Genomic DNA, 11,624 nt, shown 5'->3' with positions numbered 1-11,624 from the left:
AACACACAGTAACACACACAGTAACACACACAGTAACACACAGTAACACACACAGTAACACACACAGTAACACACAGTAACACACACAGTAACACACAGTAACACACACAGTAACACACACAGTAACACACAGTAACACACAGTAACACACAGTAACACACACAGTAACACACACAGTAACACACAGTAACACACACAGTAACACACACAGTAACACACACAGTAACACATACAGTAAACATACAGTAAACACACAGTAACACACACAGTAACACACACAGTAACACACACAGTAACACATACAGTAAACATACAGTAAACACACAGTAACACACACAGTAACACACACAGTAACACACACAGTAACACATACAGTAAACATACAGTAAACACACAGTAACACACACAGTAACACACACAGTAACACACACAGTAACACACAGTAACACACAGTAACACACACAGTAACACACAGTAACACACACAGTAACACACAGTAACACATACAGTAAACATACAGTAAACACACAGTAACACACAGTAACACACACAGTAACACACACAGTAACACACACAGTAACACACAGTAACACACAGTAACACACACAGTAACACACAGTAACACACAGTAACACACAGTAACACACACAGTAACACACACAGTAACACACACAGTAACACACACAGTAACACACACAGTAAACATACAGTAACACACACAGTGACACACACAGTAACACAGTAACACACACAGTAACACACAGTAACACACAGTAAAACACACAGTAAAACACAGAAAAACACACAGTAACACACACAGTAACACACACAGTAACACACACAGTAACACACAGTAACACACAGTAAAACACACAGTAACACACACAGTAACACACAGTAAAACACACAGTAAAACACACAGTAACACACAGTAAAACACACAACAACACACACAGTAAAACACACAGTAACACACACAGTAACACACACAGTAACACACAGTAACACACAGTAACACACACAGTAACACACACAGTAACACACAGTAACACACAGTAACACACACAGTAACACACACAGTAACACACAGTAACACACAGTAACACACACAGTAACACACACAGTAACACACAGTAACACACACAGTAACACACACAGTAACACACAGTAACACACACAGTAACACACACAGTAACACACAGTAACACACACAGTAACACACACAGTAACACACAGTAACACACACAGTAACACATACAGTAAACATACAGTAAACACACAGTAACATACACAGTAACACACACAGTAACACACAGTAACACACAGTAACACACAGTAACACACACAGTAACACACACAGTAACACACAGTAACACACACAGTAACACACAGTAACACACAGTAACACACACAGTAACACACAGTAACACACAGTAACACACAGTAACACACACAGTAACACACACAGTAACACACAGTAACACACACAGTAACACACACAGTAACACACACAGTAACACACACAGTAAACATACAGTAACACACACAGTGACACACACAGTAACACAGTAACACACACAGTAACACACAGTAACACACAGTAAAACACACAGTAACACACAGTAAAACACAGAAAAACACACAGTAACACACAGTAAAACACACAGTAACACACACAGTAACACACAGTAAAACACACAGTAAAACACACAGTAACACACAGTAAAACACACAAGAACACACACAGTAAAACACACAGTAACACACACAGTAACACACACAGTAACACACAGTAACACACAGTAACACACACAGTAACACACACAGTAACACACAGTAACACACACAGTAACACATACAGTAAACATACAGTAAACACACAGTAAAACACACAGTAAAACACAAAGTAACACACAGTAACACATACAGTAAACACACAGTGAAACACACAGTAAAACACACAGTAACACACACAGTAACACAGTAACACACACAGTAACACACACAGTAACACACAGTAAAACACACAGTAACACACAGTAAAACACAGAAAAACACACAGTAACACACACAGTAACACACACAGTAACACACAGTAACACACAGTAAAACACACAGTAAAACACACAGTAACACACACAGTAACACACAGTAAAACACACAGTAACACACAGTAACACACACAGTGACACACACAGTGACACACACAGTAACACAGTAACACACACAGTAACACACAGTAACACACAGTAAAACACACAGTAACACACAGTAAAACACAGTAAAACACACAGTAACACACAGTAACACACACAGTAACACACAGTAACACACACAGTAACACACAGTATGTGTGTGTTACACACAGTAACACACACAGTAAAACACACAGTAACACACACAGTAACACACACAGTAACACACAGTAACACACACAGGAACACACAGTAACACACACAGGAACACACACAGGAACACACACAGTAAAACACACAGTAACACACACAGTAACACACAGTAAAACACACAGTAACACACAGTAACACACACAGTAACACACAGGAACACACACAGGAACACACACAGTAAAACACACAGGAAAACACACAGTAACACACACAGTAACACACACAGTAACACACCGAGTAAAACACACAGTAACAAACAGTAACACACATAAGAACACACAGTAACACACCCAGTAAAACACACAGTAACACACCCAGTAAAACACACAGTAACACACACAGTAACACACACAGTAACACACCCAGTAAAACACACAGTAACACACCCAGGAACACACAGTAACACACACAGGAACACACAGTAACACACACAGTAACACACACAGTAACACACACACACACACACATAGTAACACACACAGTAAAACACACAGTAACACACAGTAACACACACAGGAACACACAGTAACACACAGTGACACACACAGTAACACAGTAACACACACAGTAACACACAGTAACACACAGTAAAACACAGAAAAACACACAGTAACACACACAGTAACACACACAGTAACACACACAGTAACACACAGTAACACAGAGTAAAACACACAGTAACACACACAGTAACACACACAGTAACACACAGAGGAACACACAGAGGAACACACAGTAACACACAGAGGAACACACAGAGGAACACACAGTAAAACACACAGTAACACACAGTAAAACACACAAGAACACACACAGTAAAACACACAGTAAAACACACAGTAACACACACAGTAACACACAGTAAAACACACAGTAACACACAGTAACACACACAGTAACACACAGGAACACACACAGGAACACACACAGTAAAACACACAGGAAAACACACAGTAACACACACAGTAACACACACAGTAACACACCGAGTAAAACACACAGTAACAAACAGTAACACACATAAGAACACACAGTAACACACCCAGTAAAACACACAGTAACACACCCAGTAAAACACACAGTAACACACACAGTAACACACACAGTAACACACACAGTAACACACACAGTAACACACAGTAACACACAGTAAAACACACAGTAACACACACAGTAACACACAGTAAAACACACAGTAAAACACACAGTAACACACAGTAAAACACACAAGAACACACACAGTAAAACACACAGTAACACACACAGTAACACACACAGTAACACACAGTAACACACAGTAACACACACAGTAACACACACAGTAACACACAGTAACACACACAGTAACACATACAGTAAACATACAGTAAACACACAGTAAAACACACAGTAAAACACAAAGTAACACACAGTAACACATACAGTAAACACACAGTGAAACACACAGTAAAACACACAGTAACACACACAGTAACACAGTAACACACACAGTAACACACACAGTAACACACAGTAAAACACACAGTAACACACAGTAAAACACAGAAAAACACACAGTAACACACACAGTAACACACACAGTAACACACAGTAACACACAGTAAAACACACAGTAAAACACACAGTAACACACACAGTAACACACAGTAAAACACACAGTAACACACAGTAACACACACAGTGACACACACAGTGACACACACAGTAACACAGTAACACACACAGTAACACACAGTAACACACAGTAAAACACACAGTAACACAGTAAAACACAGTAAAACACACAGTAACACACACAGTAACACACAGTAACACACACAGTAACACACAGTATGTGTGTGTTACACACAGTAACACACACAGTAAAACACACAGTAACACACACAGTAACACACACAGTAACACACAGTAACACACACAGGAACACACAGTAACACACACAGGAACACACACAGGAACACACACAGTAAAACACACAGTAACACACACAGTAACACACAGTAAAACACACAGTAACACACAGTAACACACACAGTAACACACAGGAACACACACAGGAACACACACAGTAAAACACACAGGAAAACACACAGTAACACACACAGTAACACACACAGTAACACACCGAGTAAAACACACAGTAACAAACAGTAACACACATAAGAACACACAGTAACACACCCAGTAAAACACACAGTAACACACCCAGTAAAACACACAGTAACACACACAGTAACACACATAGGAACACACAGTAACACACCCAGTAAAACACACAGTAACACACCCAGGAACACACAGTAACACACACAGGAACACACAGTAACACACACAGTAACACACACAGTAACACACACACACACACACATAGTAACACACACAGTAAAACACACAGTAACACACAGTAACACACACAGGAACACACAGTAACACACAGTGACACACACAGTAACACAGTAACACACACAGTAACACACAGTAACACACAGTAAAACACAGAAAAACACACAGTAACACACACAGTAACACACACAGTAACACACACAGTAACACACAGTAACACAGAGTAAAACACACAGTAACACACACAGTAACACACACAGTAACACACAGAGGAACACACAGAGGAACACACAGTAACACACAGAGGAACACACAGAGGAACACACAGTAAAACACACAGTAACACACAGTAAAACACACAAGAACACACACAGTAAAACACACAGTAAAACACACAGTAACACACACAGTAACACACAGTAAAACACACAGTAACACACAGTAACACACACAGTAACACACAGGAACACACACAGGAACACACACAGTAAAACACACAGGAAAACACACAGTAACACACACAGTAACACACACAGTAACACACCGAGTAAAACACACAGTAACAAACAGTAACACACATAAGAACACACAGTAACACACCCAGTAAAACACACAGTAACACACCCAGTAAAACACACAGTAACACACATAGGAACACACAGTAACACACACAGTAACACACACAGTAAAACACACAGTAACACACAGTAACACACACAGGAACACACAGGAACACACATAAGAACACACAGTAACACACCCAGTAAAACACACAGTAACACACCCAGGAACACACAGTAACACACAGTAACACACACAGGAACACACAGTAACACACACAGTAACACACACACAGTAACACACACACACACACACATAGTAACACACACAGTAAAACACACAGTAACACACAGTAACACACACAGGAACACACAGTAACACACAGTGACACACTAGGTAACACAGTAACACACACAGTAACACACAGTAACACACAGTAAAACACAGAAAAACACACAGTAACACACACAGTAACACACACAGTAACACACACAGTAACACACAGTAACACACAGTAAAACACACAGTAACACACACAGTAACACATACAGTAAACATACAGTAAACACACAGTAAAACACACAGTAAAACACAAAGTAACACACAGTAACACATACAGTAAACACACAGTGAAACACACAGTAAAACACACAGTAACACACACAGTAACACAGTAACACACACAGTAACACACACAGTAACACACAGTAAAACACACAGTAACACACAGTAAAACACAGAAAAACACACAGTAACACACACAGTAACACACACAGTAACACACAGTAACACACAGTAAAACACACAGTAAAACACACAGTAACACACACAGTAACACACAGTAAAACACACAGTAACACACAGTAACACACACAGTGACACACACAGTGACACACACAGTAACACAGTAACACACACAGTAACACACAGTAACACACAGTAAAACACACAGTAACACACAGTAAAACACAGTAAAACACACAGTAACACACAGTAACACACACAGTAACACACAGTAACACACACAGTAACACACAGTATGTGTGTGTTACACACAGTAACACACACAGTAAAACACACAGTAACACACACAGTAACACACACAGTAACACACAGTAACACACACAGGAACACACAGTAACACACACAGGAACACACACAGGAACACACACAGTAAAACACACAGTAACACACACAGTAACACACAGTAAAACACACAGTAACACACAGTAACACACACAGTAACACACAGGAACACACACAGGAACACACACAGTAAAACACACAGGAAAACACACAGTAACACACACAGTAACACACACAGTAACACACCGAGTAAAACACACAGTAACAAACAGTAACACACATAAGAACACACAGTAACACACCCAGTAAAACACACAGTAACACACCCAGTAAAACACACAGTAACACACACAGTAACACACATAGGAACACACAGTAACACACCCAGTAAAACACACAGTAACACACCCAGGAACACACAGTAACACACACAGGAACACACAGTAACACACACAGTAACACACACAGTAACACACACACACACACACATAGTAACACACACAGTAAAACACACAGTAACACACAGTAACACACACAGGAACACACAGAAAAACACACAGTAACACACACAGTAACACACAGAGGAACACACAGTAACACACAGTAAAACACACAGTAACACACAGTAAAACACACAGTAAAACACACAGTAAAACACACAGTAACACACAGTAAAACACACAAGAACACACACAGTAAAACACACAGTAACACACACAGTAACACACACAGTAACACACCCAGCAACACCCAGTAACACACAGTAACACATACAGTAAACACACAGTAAAACACACAGTAAAACACACAGTAACACACACAGTAACACACACAGTAACACACAGTAAAACACACAGTAACACACAGTAACACACACAGTGACACACACAGTAACACAGTAACACACACAGTAACACACAGTAACACACAGTAAAACACACAGTAACACACAGTAAAACACACAGTAACACACAGTAACACACACAGTAACACACAGTATGTGTGTGTTACACACAGTAACACACACAGTAAAACACACAGTAACACACACAGTAACACACACAGTAACACACAGGAACACACAGTAACACACAGTAAAACACACAGTAACACACAGTAACACACACAGGAACACACAGTAGCACACAGTAACACACAGGAACACACACAGTGACACACACAGTAACACAGTAACACACACAGTAACACACAGTAACACACAGTAAAACACACAGTAACACACAGTAAAACACACAGTAACACACAGTAACACACACAGGAACACACAGTAGCACACAGTAACACACAGGAACACACACAGTGACACACACAGTAACACAGTAACACACACAGTAACACATACAGTAAACACACAGTAAAACACACAGTAAAACACACAGTAACACACACAGTAACACACACAGTAACACACAGTAAAACACACAGTAACACACAGTAAAACACACAGTAACACACAGTAACACATACAGTAAACACACAGTAAAACACACAGTAACACACAGTAAAACACACAGTAAAACACACAGTAAAACACACAGTAACACACAGTAAAACACACAGTAAAACACACAGTAAAACACACAGTAACATACAGTAAAACACACAAGAACACACACAGTAAAACACACAGTAACACACACAGTAACACACACAGTAACACACCCAGCAACACCCAGTAACACACAGTAACACATACAGTAAACACACAGTAAAACACACAGTAAAACACACAGTAACACACACAGTAACACACACAGTAACACACAGTAAAACACACAGTAACACACAGTAACACACACAGTGACACACACAGTAACACAGTAACACACACAGTAACACACAGTAACACACAGTAAAACACACAGTAACACACAGTAAAACACACAGTAACACACAGTAACACACACAGTAACACACAGTATGTGTGTGTTACACACAGTAACACACACAGTAAAACACACAGTAACACACACAGTAACACACACAGTAACACACAGGAACACACAGTAACACACACAGTAACACACACAGTAACACACAGTAACACACACAGGAACACACAGTAACACACACAGGAACACACACAGGAACACACACAGTAAAACACACAGTAACACACACAGTAACACACAGTAAAACACACAGAAAAACACACAGTAACACACAGTAACACACAGTAACACACAGTAACACACAGTAACACACAGGAACACACACAGTAAAACACACAGAAACACACACAGTAACACACAGTAACACACAGTAACACACAGTAACACACACAGTAACACACAGTAACACACACAGTAACACACAGTAACACACAGTAACACACAGGAACACACACAGTAACACACACAGTAACACACACAGTAACACACCGAGTAAAACACACAGTAACACACAGTAACACACAGGAACACACACAGTAACACACACACTAACACACACAGTAACACACCAAGTAAAACACACAGTAACAAACAGTAACACACATAAGAACACACAGTAACACACCCAGTAAAACACACAGTAACACATACAGTAAACACACAGTAAAACACACAGTAACACACAGTAAAACACAGTAAAACACACAGTAACACACAGTAACACACACAGTAACACACAGTATGTGTGTGTTACACACAGTAACACACACAGTAAAACACACAGTAACACACACAGTAACACACACAGTAACACACAGGAACACACAGTAACACACAGTAAAACACACAGTAACACACAGTAACACACACAGGAACACACAGTAGCACACAGTAACACACAGGAACACACACAGTAAAACACACAGAAACACACACAGTAACACACAGTAACACACAGTAACACACAGTAACACACACAGTAACACACAGGAACACACACAGTAAAACACACAGAAACACACACAGTAACACACAGTAACACACAGTAACACACAGTAACACACACAGTAACACACAGTAACACACAGTAACACACACAGGAACACACAGTAACACACAGTAACACACAGGAACACACACAGTAACACACACAGTAACACACACAGTAACACACACAGTAACACACCAAGTAAAACACACAGTAACAAACAGTAACACACATAAGAACACACAGTAACACACCCAGTAAAACACACAGTAACACACCCAGTAAAACACACAGTAACACACCCAGTAAAACACACAGTAACACACACAGTAACACACATAGGAACACACAGTAACACACACAGTAACACACACAGTAAAACACACAGTAACACACAGTAACACACACAGTAACACACATAGGAACACACAGTAACACACACAGTAACACACACAGCAACACACATAGGAACACACAGTAACACACACAGTAACACACACAGTAAAACACACAGTAACACACAGTAAAACACACAGGAACACACAGTAACACACAGTAAAACACACAGTAACACACACACACACACACACACACACACACACACACACACACACACACAGTAACACCCACACACAGTTACACACACACACAGTAACACACACACACACAGTAACACACCCAGTAACACACACACACAGTAACAAACACACACAGTAACACACACACCCACAGTAACACACACACCCACAGTAACAAACACACACAGTAACACACACACACACAGTAACACACGCACACAGTTACACACACACACACACACACACACACACACACACACACACACACAGTAACACACAGTAACACACAGTGTGTGTTACTGTGTGTGTTACTGTGTGTTACTGTGTGTTCCTGTGTGTGTTACTGTGTGCGTGTGTTACTGTGTGTGTGTGTGTTACTGTGTGTGTTTGTTACTGTGGGTGTGTGTGTTACTGTGGGTGTGTGTGTTACTGTGTGTGTTTGTTACTGTGTGTGTGTGTTACTGGGTGTGTTACTGTGTGTGTGTGTGTTACTGTGTGTGTGTGTAACTGTGTGTGGGTGTTACTGTGTGTGTGTGTGTGTGTGTGTGTGTGTGTGTTACTGTGTGTGTGTGTAACTGTGTGTGGGTGTTACTGTGTGTGTGTGGGTGTGTGTGTAACTGTGTGTATGTGTTACTGTGTGTGTGTGCGCATGTGTGTGTGGGTGTGTTACTGTGTGTGGGTGTAACTGTGTGTGTGTGTGTTACTGTGTGTGCGTGTGTTACTGTGTGTGTGTGTGTGTTACTGTGTGTGTGTGGTACTGTGTGTGTGTGTGTTTTGCTGTGTGTGTGTGTGTTACTGTGTGTGTGTTACTGTGTGTGGGTGTGTTACTGTGTGTGTGGTACTGTGTGTGTGTATGTTACTGTGTGTGTGTAACTGTGTGTGGGTGTTACTGTGTGTGTGTGTGTAACTGTGTGTATGTGTTACTGTGTGTGGGTGTGTGTAACTGTGTGTGGGTGTTACTGTGTGTGTGTGTTACTGTGTGTGTGCGTGTTACTGTGTGTGTGTGTGTTACTGTGTGTGTGTGTGTGGTACTGTGTGTGTGTGTGTTACTGTGTGTGTGTGGTAATGTGTGTGTTTTGCTGTGTGTGGGTGTGTTACTGTGTGTGTGTTACTGTGTGTGGGTGTGTTACTGTGTGTGAGTGTTTGGGTGTGTAACTTTGTGCGTGTGTTACTATGTGTGTGCGTGTTACTGTGTGTGTGTGTTACTGTGTGTGGGTGTGTTACTGTGCGTGTGTGGTTTACTGTGTGTGTGTGTGTTACTGTGATTATGTGTTACTGTGTGTGTGCGCGTGTGTGTGTGTGGGTGTGTTACTGTGTGCGTGTGTGTGTCTGTTTTGGTGTGTTACTGTGTGTGTGTGTTACTGTGTGTGCGTGTGTTACTGTGTGTTCCTGTGTGTGTGTGTGTGTGTGTTACTGTGTGTGCGTGTGTTACTGTGTTTGGGTGTGTAACTTTGTGCGTGTGTTACTATGTGTGGTTGTGTAACTGTGTGTGTGGGTGTGACTGTGTGTGTGCGTGTTACTGTGTGTTCCTGTGTGTGTGTGTGTGTGTTACTGTGTGTATGTGGGTGTAACTGTGTGTGTGTGTTACTATGTGGTTGTGTAACTGTGTGTGGGTGTTACTGTGTGTGTGTGTGTTGCTGTGTGTGTGCGTGTTGCTGTGTGTGCGTGGGTGTAACTGTGTGTGTGTGTGTTACTGTGTGTGTGTGTGTTACTCGGTGTGTTACTGTGTGTGTGTGTTACTGTGTGT

This window comes from Zeus faber (assembly GCF_960531495.2).
Source record: "Zeus faber genome assembly, chromosome: 1".
NCBI lineage: Eukaryota > Metazoa > Chordata > Actinopteri > Zeiformes > Zeidae > Zeus > Zeus faber.
Note: the sequence above shows the minus strand (reverse complement) of the source record.